This window comes from Chroicocephalus ridibundus, chromosome 3, assembly GCF_963924245.1.
Source record: "Chroicocephalus ridibundus chromosome 3, bChrRid1.1, whole genome shotgun sequence".
Classification (NCBI taxonomy): domain Eukaryota; kingdom Metazoa; phylum Chordata; class Aves; order Charadriiformes; family Laridae; genus Chroicocephalus; species Chroicocephalus ridibundus.
This window is the reverse complement of record NC_086286.1, coordinates 63,049,695-63,069,425: the sequence shown is the minus strand read 5'-3', so window position 1 is coordinate 63,069,425 and position 19,731 is coordinate 63,049,695. Positions and strand designations below refer to the sequence as shown.

General features: G+C 43.7%; 1 protein-coding gene across 6 annotated transcripts in view; it reads right to left on the bottom strand.

Moving 5' to 3' along the window:
* HIVEP2 (HIVEP zinc finger 2) overlaps positions 1-19,385 on the bottom strand; it is a 145,402-nt gene extending 126,017 nt beyond the window's left edge. For 5 of the 6 annotated variants that reach the window (XM_063329445.1, XM_063329444.1, XM_063329442.1 and 2 more), the window contains exon 1: positions 19,145-19,385. The gene's annotated coding sequence lies outside the window, so the exon portion shown is untranslated. Of the gene's footprint in view, positions 1-16,742; positions 16,762-19,144 lie in introns of those variants that run through there. The other variant, XM_063329446.1, reaches the window with a different exon arrangement.
* Between the last annotated feature and the right edge of the window lie 346 nt (positions 19,386-19,731).

Genomic DNA, 19,731 nt, shown 5'->3' with positions numbered 1-19,731 from the left:
AGGGGCAATCGCAGCTCATCAACTTATTTTCTTTTACATGTGAAATCAGTCCCATTTAAGAGACTTTTCCCATGTATTATTCTACAGTCCTTTTCCAGAGGAACAACAAGAGGCGGGGGTGGGGGGGGCGGTGAAGGCGGTCAAGAGGGGTGGAATTTGGCATGCATGTATACAAAACCCTCCAAGGACTGCACATGCCTGAGCAAATTCACTCTTCTGCCTGTTAAACATTCCCATCCCAAGACTTTGTTTCAAGACACATCCTCATAAGGAATAGCCTGGACCTCGTCTGTACGGCTGAGAGTACTAACACACAGTATTTAATTTCAAAACCCGGGCATATCCTATTCCGCTAAAGGTTGAGTGCTGCTATTTCTTTGCCTTTCTTGCTTCTCCCTGCTTGCAAGCATCTCGCCAGGCACGATTCGGGTTACGTAACTCCAGCTGGTTAAAAACAGCAGTTATTTAGCTAGGTAGCGCGACAGATTCATGAGGTAAATCCACAACTTGCTTCTTGCAGAGCCCAGACAAAAGCTGCTCCTCAAATAATATGCCTATGCAACATTAAACAAATGAATAAGCAACCGCACCGGCAGTGTTTACATTCAAAGTTAATTAAATCTTTCAAATTCCGGAGACTACTCTAGACTGCTCAGTGCCTCTTCTCACACCACAATATGCAAACTCGTTTCATTTTTTATGCAAATTCGTTTTATTTTTTCAAAGACTGATCCGTTTCCCCCCCCGCAACCATTAGAGAATAACAGTTGAACATTGAACCAATCAATTTCACTCGCAAGAACCCTGTATCGCTTTAATGTTTTGGCTGACACTGATGAGACAAAATCCTCCTTCCCGAGTTAGCTGCAAAATGCTTGTGTTTCTTCAATAACCATTCTTACTCATATCCCTGTTTTGGTTACGAAGTGTAAAAGCAGCAGCCGGAGAGGGTTAAACAGGTTTCCCATCAATGCTCTGCAAGAAGCAAGCCTCCGCATTCCAGCAACGCAAAGAAATCTGTTCAGGCCCTGTATATTCAGCATTATCCAGCACTATCGGGACCGTATTCCAGGATCCCTGAATGCCCACCTGGCAGTGTGTCCTCTATATTACGCAAGTGATGTAGTCTCCCCAAGGAAAATCATCACCTGACCATCCTGGTCTTTGCAGCTGAGCTGTATCCAGTGACATGCTCCGTGGAGCAAAGCATGGCCACATAACTGTGTTCTCTTCTCAGTCACTTCTCCAGGGGAGGGGGAAAAAAATAAAATAAAATAAAAAATTAAACGGCTCGTATTTCTGGCATCACCACCACGGCAGAGCAGTAGGGAGGCGAGGGGGCAGCAGCCATGGGGGCCCTGTGCGAGCACCGGCTGGATGCCGAGCCCAGACCTGAAACTAGGTCTCAGCCTGCTCGACTGCAGGGGAAGGCAGGGAAAAAAAAAAAAAAAAAAAAAAAAAGAGAGAGAAAAAAAAAAGGCAGCACTTTCTCAGAGCAGGAAGAAGGGGAGGCCATGAGCGTTTCCTGTTGTGCAGCTGAAACAAGCAAAGACGTCATTACATTTACACTCCCTCAGGGTGTCAGCAGATTGAGGGCCAAAGTTCAGTCATTTCCAATGCACTGCAAGGAGGGAGGTTTTGGAGGAGAAACCAGCAGTGGCTTTATCGCTAACAGCGTTCTCTGCACTTGCATAGCAAAACAGCTAAGCAGCGTGTTACCAGGCTCAGCTGCAAAGTATCGTATGTGACTAGAAACAATATTTGCTCAGGAGCCATGCTGCTCTTATTTTTCTTGTACAGCTTGTATAAGAATATTACTGCAATATAGAAATGCACTAAGCTCCCGCTACAGCCCATACTTCTGCAAGGATCTGGAAACCAAGCCTTACATATTTTTGGATCCCATGGAGTAAAACATGTTTTGTGAATGCATTTGGGGCAAAACTGGAGTGTAAAACGACAGATATGGCTGACAACCCAGCAAAGCGAACACAGACGCTTCTTTTAAATTTTGCCCCTGCCTTTCTGAAGCAGATAAAGGCCCAGCTTCAGGAAAAGGGTGAAGGCAGAGGAGTTGTGCAGTGGCATGTGGGAGTTCAGCATTCGGTGACTGATTGTCCCACAGGTTGTCCATCTGACCCTGGGTAAATCATCAGTATACTTGCCTGGCAAGCGCAGGGAGAACCTGGATTGCAGTCCTACCACCATTACTACTTTCTTAAGTTAAACATTAGAAAGACCTTTTTTAATGGAAAGCATTGATAAGAATCCAAACGGAACCATCCAAGGAGGCTTCAGAGTCTCCACCACTGGAGGTTTTAAACAGTAGTCTGAACAAACGTCCATAAGAAATGGTGTGGGTAGACCTGATCCCTGGAAGTGTTCATAGACCAGGCTGGATGAGGCTTTGAGCAACCTGGTCTAGTGGGAGGCGTTGGAAGTAGATGTTCTTTAAGATCCCTTCCAACGCAAACCATTCTGTGATCCTCTCCTGGGGCAGGGGGAAGGACAGGCTTACGGTACACTCTCACTCGTGACACACATTCTAGACCCATTTTTGTTAGCATCTGAACAGCATGTCAAAATACAGTGATAAATCCAGTCATTCCACAATAAGCATGTCCCAGCAACAACCTCTAGTGTCCAGGACAGTAGACTTTTCCTCTGTACAGTGAATGAGACAGATTGGGTAGCAGTGCTCCACTTGATAGAAGCCGATTTTCAAATAGACAAGTTAATTCAACGAACCTTGACGAAAAAGGTTACAAGGAGTTTGGAAAATGCTTTTCCGGATCCTCATCTCATATTACCATCACTAGCTGAGGAGAAGTATTTTTACCATGTTTTCTGCAATAACCGCCTTGTGGTCACACCAGGAACTGAAACCAGTCTTTCAGCCCTAGTAATTCAGACTATTACAGCTGAAACTAGGGAACCACCAGTCTGTATCTTGGAGTGATAATAAGTTGTACCTTTCATGGGACATACGCAAGGCTTAGCAAAACTGCTCATTTTACTAAAAGAAGGTCAGAGATAATTTTTTTAATTATTTATAAACTGAACACTTCGGATATACTGTTAAAAACATATTCTTCTACAAGGATATGAACTGGTTTGGTTGTTTTCTACCCTTTCCTTTACAGGTAAATTTTTCAAAGACAGCTTATCTTGAAGATTCCCTGCCTAGTCAGCATGAAGAAACCTCTACTGCTTCTTGTTCTGACATTAGCTTGAAGACTTAATCTGAAGGTTGACAGTCTGGCATTAATCATCAGGACTCTTTCCAATAAAAAAAAAGTGGACACATAAGTCTTTGGTGTTGGCAATGACTTGGAGTACACAATACACAATCTGAGGAAGAAAATCTGATTTTAACTCTGCATCAAATCAAAAAGCATTAACTTTACAAAGACAGTTTGGATTAGTTCAATCAGAGTGAAGTCCCTTTAAGGGGACTTTAGGAGGAAGGACCAGAATCTGACCCTTAAAAATGTGGGTGCTGGATCAGAATCCAGCCCATATCATACACCGCAATGGGTAGTGACATTCTCCTGAGAGAAGGAAAAAGGGGATGAAACCTTCAAAGTACTGTAAGAACGCTTCCACTGTGCACATCCTAAACAACACATAAGAGAAATATTAAATCTTGTGAAATCTGACCATAAAGTACCACACTCACTCAGAACAAGTTTGGTCAACTATTTCTAGCCCCACATCCAAGAATGAAAGAAATGCACCCAAAGTTTGTACTTTTGACGGTACCGAGACAATTGCCGCATGGCACGACCGCGGGACGCAGCCAGGCTGGGTAACCATCCAGCACCGGCACACGGTATCGCAATAGGCATTTTTCATACACGTATGGCTGCCCATTGCAATCCAGCGTCTGTTAAAGAACGCAGAATATAATAAAGAGGAGCAGTGTTTTCACACACCCATCCATGTCCTGAGAGTTAATCTTCAGGTAATTACATCTCACTGTTCAGTTAGCTGAAAAATGGTATTAAACCATCTCTACCATGGTTTGAGGTGAGAAAGTGCCGTATGCTCTCTGCAGTATACTCTGCATCCAAATACGACCCTAATATTTTTAAGAGCTGTATCTGTTATGCTGGGTTTTTTCACCTAAAGTTCGAAACTTTAGATGAAGGTACAGATGCAACGGGACAGATGCAAACTGTGAACTGGCCTCACTGCCAGTGCCCTTGCTATGCTGATGAAAACACGTGCTTTTCCACCCAAAATAGAAGTTGGCTGCAGTAAGTACAAATACATTTGAAAAACAACTCCTAAGCAAAGTTGGCTACCTACAAAATATTTACAGATTCCCACAAACTCAGTTACACTTTTACCCTTTACAACCCATCTGTGTAATACTTAGAACGAAGCCAGTACATGGTATCACTTGGGAATTTAAACTACATACAGGGCTTTTGTAATTCTCTCACTTTCATTTGAAGGAACGTTTGAGAAGTGCAAGTGGAAAAGCCATCACCTTGAGATTTTTCGTTGAACTATCTCATCACTAAGGGAACTCTCTCAAGCAACCCTATAAACGGATAATTAAAATATCCTGTGCCACTTTTATGAGGACAACAAGGCCAATAAAGGTCCAAGCTGCCAAACACCTGACAGCAGATATTATTTATCTTCAAAATATATATGGCAGAAAACTGAAGTGGGTGGGCTTGTTTTTCACTGTGAACCTGCTACCCTGCCTAAATATGGCTGTACATGGGATGTGGCGTGAGGGACTGCCCACTGCTGAAGGACACAATCCAACCACCAGTTAAGTGGTGGCAATCAGAAATTCCTGAAGTATCCCCCATTTTCTGTCTTCTCATCTATCGCTCTCAGCTGCCCCGTGCCGTGCCCTCCTGCCCCAGGAGGACTCTGCCACCAGCACCAGTCTCTCCTCCCACGTACCTCAGGGGGTCTCCAGACACGAGGACACTCAGCCACCTCTTTAGAAGCTACTGGAAAAACACTACTGCGATTATGTGGAAAGGATCTGGTTTAGGATGAAAACATAAACCTTAAATTTCAAGTGAGATTAACCCATCCATTGCAGGTGTGGGCAAGTGTCCATAGACATAGTATGAGAGCATATATGCATGTGTACACATATGTACACACATACTCATGTATGTGCGTGTGTATATGCATAAAATAATATATCTGTACATGTGCATATATAATAATATATATATACACACATAGAAAAGAAAAGTTAACATATGAAAGTGATTTGGCTAAGAGGAACCAAAACCCTGGGACTGTAACTATCTTTTATAAGTAACAACTTAGGGAGATCCTTCGGACAAAACACATTAAGTCCTGGAAGCTAAGTCGGGGAAAAGGCAAGCCTTTATTGTGGGGCTTGCTCGAGTATTTTTATTTTCTTTCAAATGTCTAACAAAGACAAAGTAGAGCTGAAACCCATGTTTAAGAACCTGCAGTTTTCAACAATAGGTAACCCAATTTCAAGAAACCAAAAGCAATTGCTAAAATATTTATTGAAATTGCTTTCATGGAAACAATGAGAAAACACTATAAAAATGTTAAAAATATTAAATCAACTTGACTGCTTCTGTATCTCATGAATTCAACAAGATCCTAGGCAACAATAATATTTAGAATAAATATTTTTCTTATGGGAATAGCATTTTCACTCAAACTGACCAGATGATAGCAATTAAAAAAAACAAAGATTAGATACAGAAAACACATCTACTGATTTAAAAATGAAACTGTACTCCAGTGAGTACAAAGCTTGTCTAAGAAGACATTTACTTTTCCTTTCAAAGATCTTCTTCCATCGGCTTTTTTCCCTTACAGTATTGGGAACTAATTTCAATCCAAATGACGAAAATCTGTTCACTAAAACTTCAGAAAGCACACACTACTCAGTGTAAAATACTGCACACATACACAAGCATAAAGATTGATATATCAAAGGCAAATTCAATACCAAGTTCTGCACTTAAGCTATATGCCCACTTTAAAAAAAAAAAAAGGGGGGGGGGGAAGACAAACAGCGAAATAAATAAATAGAAGTCGGTGATACAAAAATACAGTAACTTTCTACGTAATATACCATCTGTTCCACCAGAAAACCATGCTGCAGCAAGCCACAGGGGCTACAGCTATGAAAAGCCCTTGTAGAAGAGCCAAGCGCTGCAATGAGCAGTTTCAGAAGCTGTGGAAAGTCGTACCAGCCACCCCAGTAAGGTGGCGGCTCAGTGGCAGCTCACTGTCCCCCTGTCCCGCAGGCTGGGGGGTACCCCGGCTGCCATCACATCCTCAAGAGAGTTCCCCAGATCTTGCAAGCCCAGGGTCAGAAGTTCACAGCCTACCAGTAAAGCCGGGCAGCGCTGAGGAGCAAGGGTGAGTTGTTTGAGGTTGTGGTGTTTTGCCATGGCTTTTTACGGGAAAGTTTGGTCTCCAGAGTTACAGACACAGTAAACTGGATTTCCCCAACTCCTCCACAGACCACACCTCCGCGGATGCTACTCCCTGCTCTTCTACTACCAATCTGGTATCTGCACACAAAAATAGCTTCCGGAACATGGGAATGAGCACCCTGGTACGCCTGCTACCCTAGAGGCTCATTAAAAAGCGGAGCCGCTGTTGCATGCCAGATGCTTGCTCACTGCTGTGTGCCTTACAGCAAGCCAAGCGTGAGTCTTACAGCCACTTGGGCAAAGAGGCAGGCAGGAGAGTCCCAGATCAAAGAAGTACTAAGGGGTGCTCTGTTATGGTTAGGAAGGCCAATTAAGGTGTGCAACCCTCTCCTTCCAGCTGGCAAAGCCTCAGGTACTTGGGATTATGTAGTAAGAATTTACTTCTGCCGCTTCTATTATTATTCATTAGGTGTATGTTAAAAAGGTATCCTACCTTTTCCAGCCTTTGGTTGCAATATCACACCAAATACAGGCTTTAGGGCAAGGCCTGAGTTCTTTAAACCATGCTTGTAAGGGCTTTGCTTTTGCTCTCCATCACCATCTCCGGAACAAACGATGGAATTGCAGAACCCTGGGCAATTAGGAGACCATACCTGGACTGGAGGGAATTCATGAGCCAACACATTATCATAGCTCTCATTAATAAAATAATAAACTGTGCAATTACAGTGGGTTGTACACATACCTCAGGGTATGCAGCAAGGCACAAATTTAGAAATGGAATGTTTCCAACAACCAACAACAACTTAAACAGGCAAGGATCCTTATCAAACAATTAGGTTACTCAAGAACTACTCCAATAACTGGCCCTTTTTGCCCAAGGTTACGCATTCTAAAATCACGTCATAAGCTTTGGTTGATCTGGGCTTTTTCCTCTTTGTTCTTTTTATTTTGTTTGTAGTATTTAAAAAAAGAAAATAGCTCATTTCCCCTCTAATCAACCCATCAGGTGCAAGAGTCTTTCAAAATTACATCTGAAAACGGGAAAGTGCAAAGAGAAACCCAGTTATCAGTGATAAGGCACTTCAGTTTGGTGCTACTGAGCTTCAGCTGGAGAACTAGATACATAGGACAGGTAGGTTACACTAGAATGAAATATTACACTAGAACCTTGCAAACCTATTGTAAGTATTGTTTTCCTGTGTCTTTTTTACGCTGAACTGCACCAGAAGCAGGAAAAAAAAACTCTGAAATTACACCACTTGAAACAAGAAGGTATCAGACCTCATTTAAAAAAAAAAAAATAAAAAAAATACCAAAATGACATCATGCACAAACTGAAATGAAATGCAAGTTTCTCACATCTTAACCATCAGTTCCAAACTCAGATAATGGGATTTCACAGGGGAAAGAAGCATACCATGCAGCTAAGGTACAGTCCAGGCTGCAAGCTCACAAACTCTGCTGGAACTACAATGGCCTCAGGAACCCAGCAAGTTCCTTTCTCAGATGGGTTATAACGAAAAAAAAAAAAAAAAAAAAAGATAAAACCGCAGCTCTAAGCCACTGTCAGTTCCAACACTTGTACCCAAGACTTCACACATTTTATATTCAAATCACAATGAAAGCACCTTGGGGTAGATAATATATCTTTACTCTTTCTTTCCAAATTACCTTATACCATCTGGCAATGTAACAATCATTTCTGTTGAGAGCGCCTTTTGTTTTATATCTTCTCTCCCTGAAGTATCCAGAGGCTGTTTCCATGTAGACGGTTTTTCCAATATTCTGACCTAGTGTTACCATACCCAATGAAGACCAAACCTCACATCCTGGGGGTTTCCATTTATAGTCCGAGACAGCCACAAGGAGCACTATTTCAGCAGTACAACTCCTATCTACAGCTGATGGCAAAATCCCAGCCTCATGAAAAAAAAAAATAAAAATCCGTAACAACTTGCCATTCCACACTTTTACTGAAGTCAGGATTTGATCCAAAATGACGGAGTTTTCATTTTATTCACAAGAGACGAGGCAGTTCGCACGGTAACACAAGCTGTGGCGAGCACAGCTTGGTGTCATCTTCTCAGCTCTGAGGCACCAATTAGAAAATTGTGAGATGAGGGCAAGATGGTTTTGTGCTTGACACCAGAGAAAGTGAAGGTCAAGCAACAAGATAACAAGTCTTGCCTCAATGAAAGTGGTTTTTATGACATCTTTCCTTTACATAATCTATTTACACAGGTAGTCTGTTCATGGGTTGATTTTTCTGGTCACATTTCTACAGCCATGAGACCTGGCACCACTAGTTCAGCCATGACGCTGAAGTGTGTGTCCTGCCAGAGCGGTGAGGGTTAATGAGCACCACGCACAGGTTGACCACCATGAACCACCAATAACAGGGCCTCAGAAACCATCCTTGAACCTTCTGACTAGCCTAAGAGTGATACGATTATGTCCTTCAGAAAGAAGAGGATGTAAAAGGAATTCAAACTGCTTCAACTTAGAAGGCAAACATCTTCAGGGTCCAACAAGACACGACCTTGACTGAATCAGGCACAGGCAATAAAATGGACCGCACTCGGTGACTGACTCTGCTGGCATCAACGTTATCAGCAATGTACCAGGAACAGCGAGTAACACCTTAGAAAGATCACCTGGGCAGGTTCTGATACCCATTGCACCACACTGAAACCACAGCAGTTCATCATAGAGAACTAATATGATTTTTTTTTTTTACCTGTTTAATAAATATATGCATCTATATACACGCTTGTGAAATAAATGCTAATACTCACACATAAACACTGCAAATGATTTTATTTATTTAAAATATTTTCTTTGATATTTAAATAATAGCAGAACTTGAACCTGCGTTGAATCTAGGACAAATCTTCCTCTCAGTGACAAACAAGCCAGACCTGCAACCATGAGCTCTCATGAAGTTATTTCAGGTATACTGTATTGTGGAGGAAGGAGACAGAACATGACTGGAGGCAAAAGCTATGATCACATAAATGTATATGCATGCTTAAATATTTTTTTCACGCAATATAGCAAAACCCTTCAATTTTCTGGTGTAATCTGTATATTTTTATGGGGAAACATCAAAGCACGAGCCAAAAAATGCATTTTTGGCTGCGATAAAAACACAGGTGCAATCCCATCATCTGGATGTGACACTGAATTATGTAACGAAATTGGTAAGCATGGCGCTCTATTTTCTAGTGTGTGAGCCTGTAAATAGTCCCAAAACCTATTTATTACACTCTTCGCTTGCCAGACAACCCACTTGACTGAGAAAGAGCTAGTCAAAATTGGTTTCATTTATTCCCCTGCTTGCTAGTTAAGTGGGCTGAACTATTGACCAGGATCAAATGATACTGCAACTAAATTAAATCAAAACAGTGCGTAAGCAAATGTAAAGAGAAATACCTGCAAGCATTGAGCAAGATAAGAAGGCATTGTATTCTCTGTGTAAATTATCTGTGGAGCTGTCAAACAACAGAAGTTAGAGGATGCCACCACTGAATCCAAGCGGGTACCTTCTATCGCATCTTGCTTACTCATCAAGATGTGCTTGTACGACTTGCGACTGTACAGGGATTTTAAAGGCTGTAGTACTAAAATTCTTTAGATTGAGGACTTAATGTTAGAGGGAGACTTGATCTGATAAAAATAACTTCTTGTAGGCAATTATAATCCACTGTCAGTCACAAACTTTCCCTTCCCATCTTATCTTCCCCTCTAGGCCTCATTCTCAGCCAGCATACATCCGAAAATGTGTATTTAGCATCCTCGTTTTCTTCTTTAATTACTAAGGCTGTGAGAGAGAGAGAAAGAAAACTAAAAGGTTTCTCTCATAGTCACTCCATTTGTGGAAAATATGCTGCACTGAAGCTTTGGAGAGGTGTGCGTAAAGGAACTCCATCATCCCATGTGTCTTTCTCTTTCCTGCCATGCAGAGGGTGATCTGGGGAGCAAGGGAAGGAAAGTCAGGGTATATCTACTGAAAGCTACTTTGCTGCTACTACAGAAAAACAAGCAAAGGCCCTAGACACATCACTACAGAGCATCACATAGAGGACACAGACCAAAAGTAAAGCAGAGATTCTTCTTGTACACTTATCTTACAAGTGAATGTGCCAGACCAACCTGCCATCATGGCAGGCTCAGGTTTATCAGCTCTAGATGCTGAAATCTGTATAACCCAGAAGCAAAACAAGCATTACCAAGATGGTGTATAAATGCACCTTGTCCTTGCTCCAGAAGAGGAGCTTTGGAGGATCTGATATGCTTCCACTTCCTTGTCTATGACTTTCTCAGCTCTCTGACAAGCCTGCTCACAAGAGCAACATACAGACTGATGAATTTTTCTCCACAAAGAGATCGCTAATTTAATGGAATCACTGAACAGCTACATGGTAACAGTTTTCAACTATTAGTGAGCTGAGCTAAAAACAAAGCAGAGAAAATGAAGGTACTATATGTAATCCTTTTGACTCCTGAAATTTTGCAGACCAAAGTCCTGTCAGTAACAAATCAGACCAAAGGAAGGTGCTGTGGGAACCTTCATACCATTATGTATCAGTTCCAATTTACAACTTTACTCCTTTACAAAAACATAGCTGACTCTAAACTGCCCTACCGATTACTCCAAATTATGTAGTAGTTTTACTAATGCATGGCTGACTATGAAGTTGTTCACCAATAATTAACTTTAGCCACTACAATAGATTAGGTCAAAGATGAGTGCAATTTCTGTATTTTTTTGTTTAGTAATTAAATAAATCAGAGATTAAAAAACTAAAAAAGATGTGAACAATATGTAACAACGTGTATCAAACATGACAGGTAACTTACTGGAGTAACTTTATTGCCTTCTCCACCCCAACGTTTTGCCACCACACCAGCCTACTGCAGAGGGAGCAACACTAGTTTGGCATCACTCTAGCTCTAAAACAAACACCTTCCTGTGAGTTTGTACTTCACTAACATCACGTTAACATCACTAACATCATTTACTACTCAAGCATATTATATAAATGACTGATACCCTTACACTTACCACAAATTTCTTCAGATGTATTAGTAACATCTTGCTAAGCCTGCAGTGAAATTCAACTGTGCCTCACAAAATTAAATACGTGTAGCTTTATCCACTATTTAAGTCTTAAGAAAACAAAGATTCCAGCCAAGCGGCACTGTGAAAATATCCACCAACTTTTAAAGGAATTTTGCTAGAATTGTAGGACCAATCACAAAATAATGGAACAGGCTGCTAGTTCATTTGACACAATTTTCGTAAGAATGTTGGAAGTAATTATATTCACATGGCTTTGCAGAGATTTTGAAACAAAATCTCTTTAAGATCCTAGCACCACAGCCTCTCCTGGCGACCAAAACAGACTGTCATGTCAAAATTAGTCTACCTTGCTACAGAAGACCATGAATTGTACTCGACTCTCTCTTCTACAACATTAACAAAATAGTTTTAGAAATTCAAATCTCAAGATGACTCAGTGTTCACAGGTGTCACAGAGGACTCGGTTAAACACTGACAGCACGCACAGATGTCAGTTAACCAGGAGCCTGCATTACTCTCTAGAGCATCTCTTTTTCGCTGCTAATGCTTGTACAGAGAGAAATAAAATCACTCTCAAACCCCGCATACATTGACAAGAGTTAGAGCAAATAAAGATAACTGAACTATTTTAGCTGTCTTTGAAAGACAAAGAAGGAACGTGAAACTCCACATACTTCTAGGAGTTTTGTGAACAGACTACACTTGAACTACAGTCAGCGATGAAGACTGCTAATAGATGCCAGCAACTTAGTCTCTGTTGAATACTGACTTTGGTCTAAACTAAATAGTTTTTGCTCTAACTAAATAGTGTCATGTCTTGTTGTCAAGGAAGGGTAACCCCAGTTATAATTCCATGCTCTTCGTTCTTGACACACTACATGTGTTTTGTTTTAATGCAACCACAAATACAAAATACGTAACTACAGAGATTGGGCCATTTATCTTATTTAAACAAAAAAAACCCTACCAATATGCAAGAAAACCCCACTGTCTAATAAGACTAAGTCTGATCATCCTCATCCTGCCCCATTAGATTTTTTTAAACATACAGCTCCTTTCTGCTCAAGCACAGATGTTACTCTATGGGAAAACTGCTCATTAAATAATATTATTTCAACAAAACTAAGCATTCTGCTCTACTAAATTCTCTGAGATTATATCGTGTCCTACAACAGGTAATTGAATATTTCAGCTTTTAAAATTGCTTATTAGAAAACACCTAGCATTAGTCCATATTCATAAAACAGTTGCTAAGGAGTGCACCCAAGCTCTGCCAGTCCTCCACCAAGCCCAGCGGAGGAAAATTCCAGGCACACCACTAGGGTTTGGGGAAGATTAAGTCAGCCCAGTCAGGTCAGCAGCAATACTAACCTCTGTAGTCAAAAGAGTCTAAACTTTGCTGTAAATTGCAGAAAATAATGTGGAGGGGGTTCTGCTTTTTTTTTTTCCATGAACATTTTCTTATGGAGAGGGTCAAACCCTACTTTACTGCATTACATTTAAAATGTCACCTGACACTGTAATTTCAATTCCCTTTAGCTCCTCTAGTTTTCACTTTTCTATTAAATTGAACTACACATGCAAATTACCTAACTGCTTTCCTTTGTACGGAATATCCGATAAACCACCATCTAAAAAAGAAGCTCTGTAGCAATCAAACCTTGAGTTCCTCCTGTATGACACAACAGCAATCAAAGTGTGCCTTTCAAAAAATACTGCACATGCTTTTTTTCCTCCCTTTGGCAGCTTACATAAAGCAGAGATTTTAGCAACAGCTGCAATAGTTTATTACAACTTACCTAAGTTGCAATTAAGTGAACTTGCATTTTTAAGAACAGAGATATTTGTTACTTTTTTTTGTGTGCAGGCTGAGATTTGTTGTATATTACAGTTGCATTTTTCAGACTCTGTAAGTATATTAGGACAGAACTGTCAATCACAAGAAAAAAACCAAAACAATAAAATAATTTTCTGTTAAACACAAATTGAGGTGCAACAAAAACTCATGTGTGCATGAAGTGGCCATAAACCCATTACCAACAACATTATTACATTACTTATGGTTTCTATGTAATTTTTAGAAAGGACTTTTCTGTTGAGACCAAGTCTACACTAACAGAGGTAGAATGTACATAAACAAACTCAGAAAAATTGATATAATCACTATACAAACTAGTCATATCAGTGTAACCATGTACCAGGGGAATTTATATCAGATAATTACATCCACATTGGTACCCTGTATTACTTTAAGAATATTACCATCCAAGGGGCACGTTTTTTGGTAGGTACGCTCTGAGATGCCCCATCCAGAGAAAGTGGAGAAAAAAACCCCAAACAAGTATAGGTCTTTGCCTACTCATATATAAATCTATGAAAAAGTAAAAGGCAATATTCTGTTTCAAGAAACAGTAAAAAAGGCATGCCCAGGGCAGAACAAGGAAACACAGAAACACGGGCAATGTTGTGACCATAAACAGTTGTGGTCCACGCTCCGCTGCTATTACCCTGGCATACAGAGAAGAGAGAGCGACCGCTTTGCGGATGTACAAAATGTGCCTGAAAGACAAATGAAAATAAAAACTCAGAATATCCACAAAATTTCCTCAGAGCAACAAGAAACTCTTATGTTTAGACCATATTAATGATGGTGAGAAATTAATCACAAGACAATAAAAAAAAAAAAGCAAGAGACTTTTAATTTGACAGGCAAAGTTGCATATGATACTTGTACGTCTTCTGATTATTTCACCCCGGGGATTTGGAAACACCGCATCAGACTGTTTCCCATACCCGTACCCTCTCACCCCTTTTCCATGCTCATTGCTTTGGGAGAGAGATTTCTGGGGACAAATCTTACCAGGGGGAATCTACTACAAATAAGTGGTTAGGGCAAGTCAATTGTTTAATTTCTGAAGAAAAGTTTAGACTGCTAAAATAAGAGGTATGCGGTGCCTCCCACTTGCTATTTCGGTAAAAAAAACCACGAATCAGATGGTTCCAGAGATTAACATATTCTTTAAGTGCACTGATGATTTCTTAAGGTCCAAGTAGGGTCTCGCTAGTTGGTTATCATGGAAAAACTTCTAATGCTTCTATTTACAATTGACTTTTGCTCTCAGGCTGTCAGACCAGCAATTTTACAAGTCCTAATTTCACTTGAGAATGAAAAATATGGCCCAAATGAATTGCTTTTTAATATTTCCTGCTGAAATAGAACAGTTGTTGCAAAGTCTTATAAAAAAATATTTAAGCCCCAAAAAGAGAAACAAAACTGTACAAAGCTGCTATTTCCTATTAAGATGGCACAGCCAGCTTGAAATTTTCATTCTTCTGTGATAACTCTGTCCTATTTTAATTAAAGGTAGCATCCAAAATTACTGAATGAAACATGTGAAAAATACTATTCTCCATTTTCCATCTAGCTTACGCTTCCCCTTGCTGTTTCTTCACTTCTTCAAGAACTGCTAGATAGTTCCTTCTACTGAAGGAAAAAAACCTCGCAGTTAAATTACAGAAGAAAACCAAATAACTTCAAAAATAGTTATTTTAATCTGTAACATACCAATTCAGAGACACTGTTTAAGAAATCTGTTAAGAAAAAAATAACCTGCCTCTTTAAATAAAAGAATTTTAGAAGCAGTTTCCTCATAACTTATCGGACCTTTTTCAAATAATGAAGGTATGCAGCCTCTACACTCAACACTTCTGTGGAGCTCCCAAGAGTATTAGTAATTAACTCTTGCTGAAGACTTTAAGCCAACAGATCTAATAATAATTATGCATTCCTCCTTCTAGGAGGACCAATAATTTAAAACCACATACTGTGAGGTTCACCTCTTCTCAATGACTGAGGTAAGACAGATAAAATATTTTCCTCTCCTTACCCTGTGTGAAGGCCATTGACATGAAGAACCAACTTTTGCTGGGCCTGGTTTATGTTAGGACCTAGGACTGGCAGAGAAAGTTAGTACTCAGCTCTGGCAATTTACCTGGAATTCTTATGCAGAATCAAGTAAGGAAGACATGGAAGTAGCACTTGCTGAGCTCTACTTACAGAGCTGGATGGATCACTATCAGTATAACCGATCACAGCTTATTACAAAGCCCCACCATACTCAAATTTGGGAGACAGCTCGCTGTATTTCGTAATACAAGTCACATAACTGTGACTTGTACACTCTACAGTAATACTCTCAAATGACAAGCATTTTTCTCTTTGGTGGGTAAGTATTGCAATATTTCGCTAGGTAAACCACTTCTGCTAGACACAAAGCTGCTACATTCCCACTACCTTACCCAATATGGTTAAATTTCAAAAGTAGTAACTGCCCCTGCTGATGACTCAAAAACGATGAGGACAAGGACCTGCAAAACGGTACTCATTACTTTCACTTTTGTTTAAATCCAACTCACCTTAATTCTTTTAAAAACAAGCACCTAAATAAATGAATAAGCAAAGAAGTTTGGCAAAATGCTCAACAATAAAAGCCTTGCTTTGAAAACCTCCAGTTTAGCTAAAAACATGCAGACCAGTGTCATAAGTTTATTCATGCAACTGAGTCCAGCCAATGGCATTAGAAATAGTTAAAAAGTCAAAAAAGAATGGCCTTGTAGGGTGCCACCACATAAACTAAACATGATATACTGCCAAACACTCAAGCAGACACATGTACCATTATTCAGCAAGGACCACATGAATGCATATGGCTCTCTGTTTTGTCTTCATAGTAACAAGAAGGTTTGTAAACAGATCTCACATATGAGGCAATCTAGTCACTTGAGAATCTAAAAATCTGCCTTTGTAAAGAAGTGTTCTGCACTGTTGCCACACAATTGGACTTAGATACACAATTAAAAGTCCTCTACATTTGCGCTTTGGGACAAGTGCTGCGCTGTTTTATTCCGATCCCTAGCAGCGATGTTTTAACATGCTACCTCAGCCAGGATGTATATGCCTGCTATGCCAAATAGCCATTGGAAAATAACGTCAACACAATAGCCTACAAAACATTAAAAATTTGGACTGTTCCATCAACAAAAGTAATGATACCCTGACTTTGTAGCATACCACTGCTGCCTTTGCACAGCTGAAAACCACAGTAACCTTACATGTATTTACAGATGACAGTAACAACTTTTTAAAACTCATATGGAAAAAACCCTCTCAGCCTAATCTACAAGACTAACATTTTTTTTTTAAATGAGGCAAAGCAAAAAAAATCATGAAGAAAGTTTCAGATAATTCGTACCTGCAGTTTCAGAAGTATCTCCTGCCTGGAAGGATAAGGAAAGATTTAACATCTAACCGTAAATAAATACAACTCCCAGGTTACAGGGCATCTATCTCAATATGTCCACATGCTGCAAACCTAAGAGGCAAAGACTCTCCTATCTTTAAAAACAGATGCACATTTTTAGCACGTCTGCGTATCATTTTCACTATCAAAATACTGAGGATTCTGCACTGCGTCCTCATAACCTGAGAGGCAAATCCCTCTGGTAGTCAGTGGTAATTCACAACAACAACAAAAGAATTTAAAAACTGGGCCCGCTGTACCTTGTCAGACCAGTAGTTCTTTCTATTTAGTAATTACTGTAATTACTCGGTGTCCCCAGAACTAATGACGACCGGAGCCCCCTTGTGCTGGGAGCTGCAGGCACAGCTCGGCGCAGCAGAGACACAGACCTGGCGATTAATGGTCTACTTTTTCCCACCACAACCACTTGATTCGCTTCTTTCATAGTTCTTTAATAATTCACACTTTAGATCTATTCGCGAGGGGGGAGGAGGGAATAGATCTAACACCTCTGACTAAGTAGGCGTAAAATGTTTTCTGTATTATTTAATAACATACAAAACCAGACAGGCTTTGTATTAAAGCGAACTTCATTTCAAAACGCGAGAAGGGAAACTGTCTACCAAAATATTCCTGCTGAAACTCATTAGTATTTCTATTAGTTTAATTCAAAAGCATATTCAAGAATTATTGTATTAAAAAAAAAAAACACTCTGAGCAGAAGTTTAATTTCTGCAATTACCATCCGAAAGAGGGGAAGAAAGAAAAAAAAAAAAATACAAAAAACAAACTCAAAATAACGTCTGACCATTACTGCCAACTAATAAGAAAAACAGAGAACCCTTTTTCTGGGAAATTAAGCTCGGAGGACGTTTATCGTTGTCCTGGGGCAAGCCGCGGCCGCCTGCCCGCGGAGACAAGGCGGGCTGGCCGCCGGCCGGACCGAGACCCGTGGGCCCGGCGGCCTGAGGCGGCGGCTGCGCCTCCCGCCGGCTTCCCCCCCCCCCCGCCACCCGACAGCTCCGCGGGGCAACACCTGGAGCAGCGACGGCGTCTCCCTCCCCTCCGCGGCCGGGAGGGGAAGGCCGTGCCGCCTGCCAACCCCCCCTCCTCGGGGGGAGGCCGGGGCGGGCTGAAGGGGCACGACCCGGGCTAAACCGGGGCTTCCCCACCCTCGGCGATGCCGCGGGAAAGCGGCGGGACGCAACGTCCCTGCCCGCCGCGCCGCCGGCCTGAGGTGCCGCTTACATAATCCCCGCCGGCTGCACGCGCGCCCCGCGTTACATAAGGGACCGTGCCCCCACCAGCCCCCACGGCAGCCCCGCCGCCGGCCGGGCGGGCGGAGGGAAGGGAGGGCGGGAGGGCCGCGGCGGCCCCGGCCGAGCCCCTCGTTAACCCCCTTCCTGTGGCGTTTACACGTCATGGAACATTCCCGGAACGGGCCAACGTCCCACCCACTTCAGGGAACAGTCACCGCGGCGCGGCGCAGCGCGCACACACGCACCCCCGGCCCGGCGCGGCGGCGGGTCTTCCCGTACACACGCACACCAGACCCCCGTGGGGGCAAGCCGGCGGCCGGAGACACCACCAACACCAACCACCCCCCCGCCTCATCCCCCCCGGCGCCCTGCCCGCCGCCGCGCCGGGTGGCCCCGGGCGCCCCCCCCCCGCCCCCGCCTCTCTTGTTCTCCCCCCGCAGGGCACCGGAGGCCGCGGAGAGAGCCTGGTCGGGGCGGCCCCCCCGCGGGCGCCTCTCCCCGGCGGTGACCATGCCCATTGCCCGCCGCGGGAGGGGATTACGCAAGGCAGCCTGCTCCTCATCTGCATACACTTACAGGCTGGGTATTCCCCACATTTCCTAACGGCGTGTCACCGACAAAGGCCTGTCCCCGGCCCCGGCCCCCTCTTGCGCCGGCTCAGCAGGGCGCCCGGCCGGGAGAAGGGCCGCCGGCCGTGATGCCCCAGGGGATGGTGCCGGTGACTGCCGGCGGCCAGCCGCCGCCGCGGAGGTGACTTACCGGTCCGGCGGTTTTACAGCCCCGCCGGCTTCCCCCGCTGGCGCCCTCCCGCCGCCTGCCCTCCATTTACCCCTGCAGCCCCAAGGGCCGGCGGCGGCACTCGGAGCGCCGGCTTCAGACACCCCCACCACCCCTCCCGGTTCGGCAAGCGCCCTCTCCGCCGCGGCCCGACCGCCAGCCCCGCACCCGAGCCCCGCCGCCGGCGTGCCCCCCGCCGCCGGCAGCCGCCCCCCGCCGGCGGCGCGGCTGTCAGCTGGTGCCGGTGACAGGGGACGAGCGGCGGGCAGGCGGCGGGCAGGGAGGAGGGGGCTGCCCGCAGCAGCCGCTGCTGCTCACCTGGAAAGTCACCGAGGAGGAGGAAAGAAGAAGGGAGGGAAGGGAGCCCTCCCGGTGCCCTTGTTGTTGTTGTTGCTGCTGCTGATCCCGCCGGGCGCTCTTGTCGCTCCTTTGCTAAGGGCTTGCCTGGAGCGAGGTGGCTCGCGGTGCTTCTTTAGATATAACGACAGACAGACAGAGATATTCCAGCGGCCGAGGGGCGCCCGTTTCACGCACTGATCTTAAGGCAGGTCATTTCTCTCCCTCTTTTTTTTTTTTGGGGGGGGGTAGTGTGGGGGGGGGAAGGCTCATCACCATCACCCTGACAGTAGCGGAGGGGCTGGTGTTGCACGGGGGAGAGAGAGAGGCGGAGGCCCGGGAGCCGCAGCCCGCCCCGGCGGCGGCGGGAGGGAGGGAGGGAGGGGAGGGAAGAGAAGGGAGGGCGGGCGGGATCGCCGGGCGCTGCAGGCGGATCCGCCGGGGCTATTCCTGGCACCACTTCCCAGAACCAGAAGTTACGGGGCGGTGAAGCGGGGAGGGAGGGAGCGAGCGCGGGGAGCGCGCGCCACCGCCCGTGACGTCACCGGGTTCCCCCCGCGCCGCGCCGC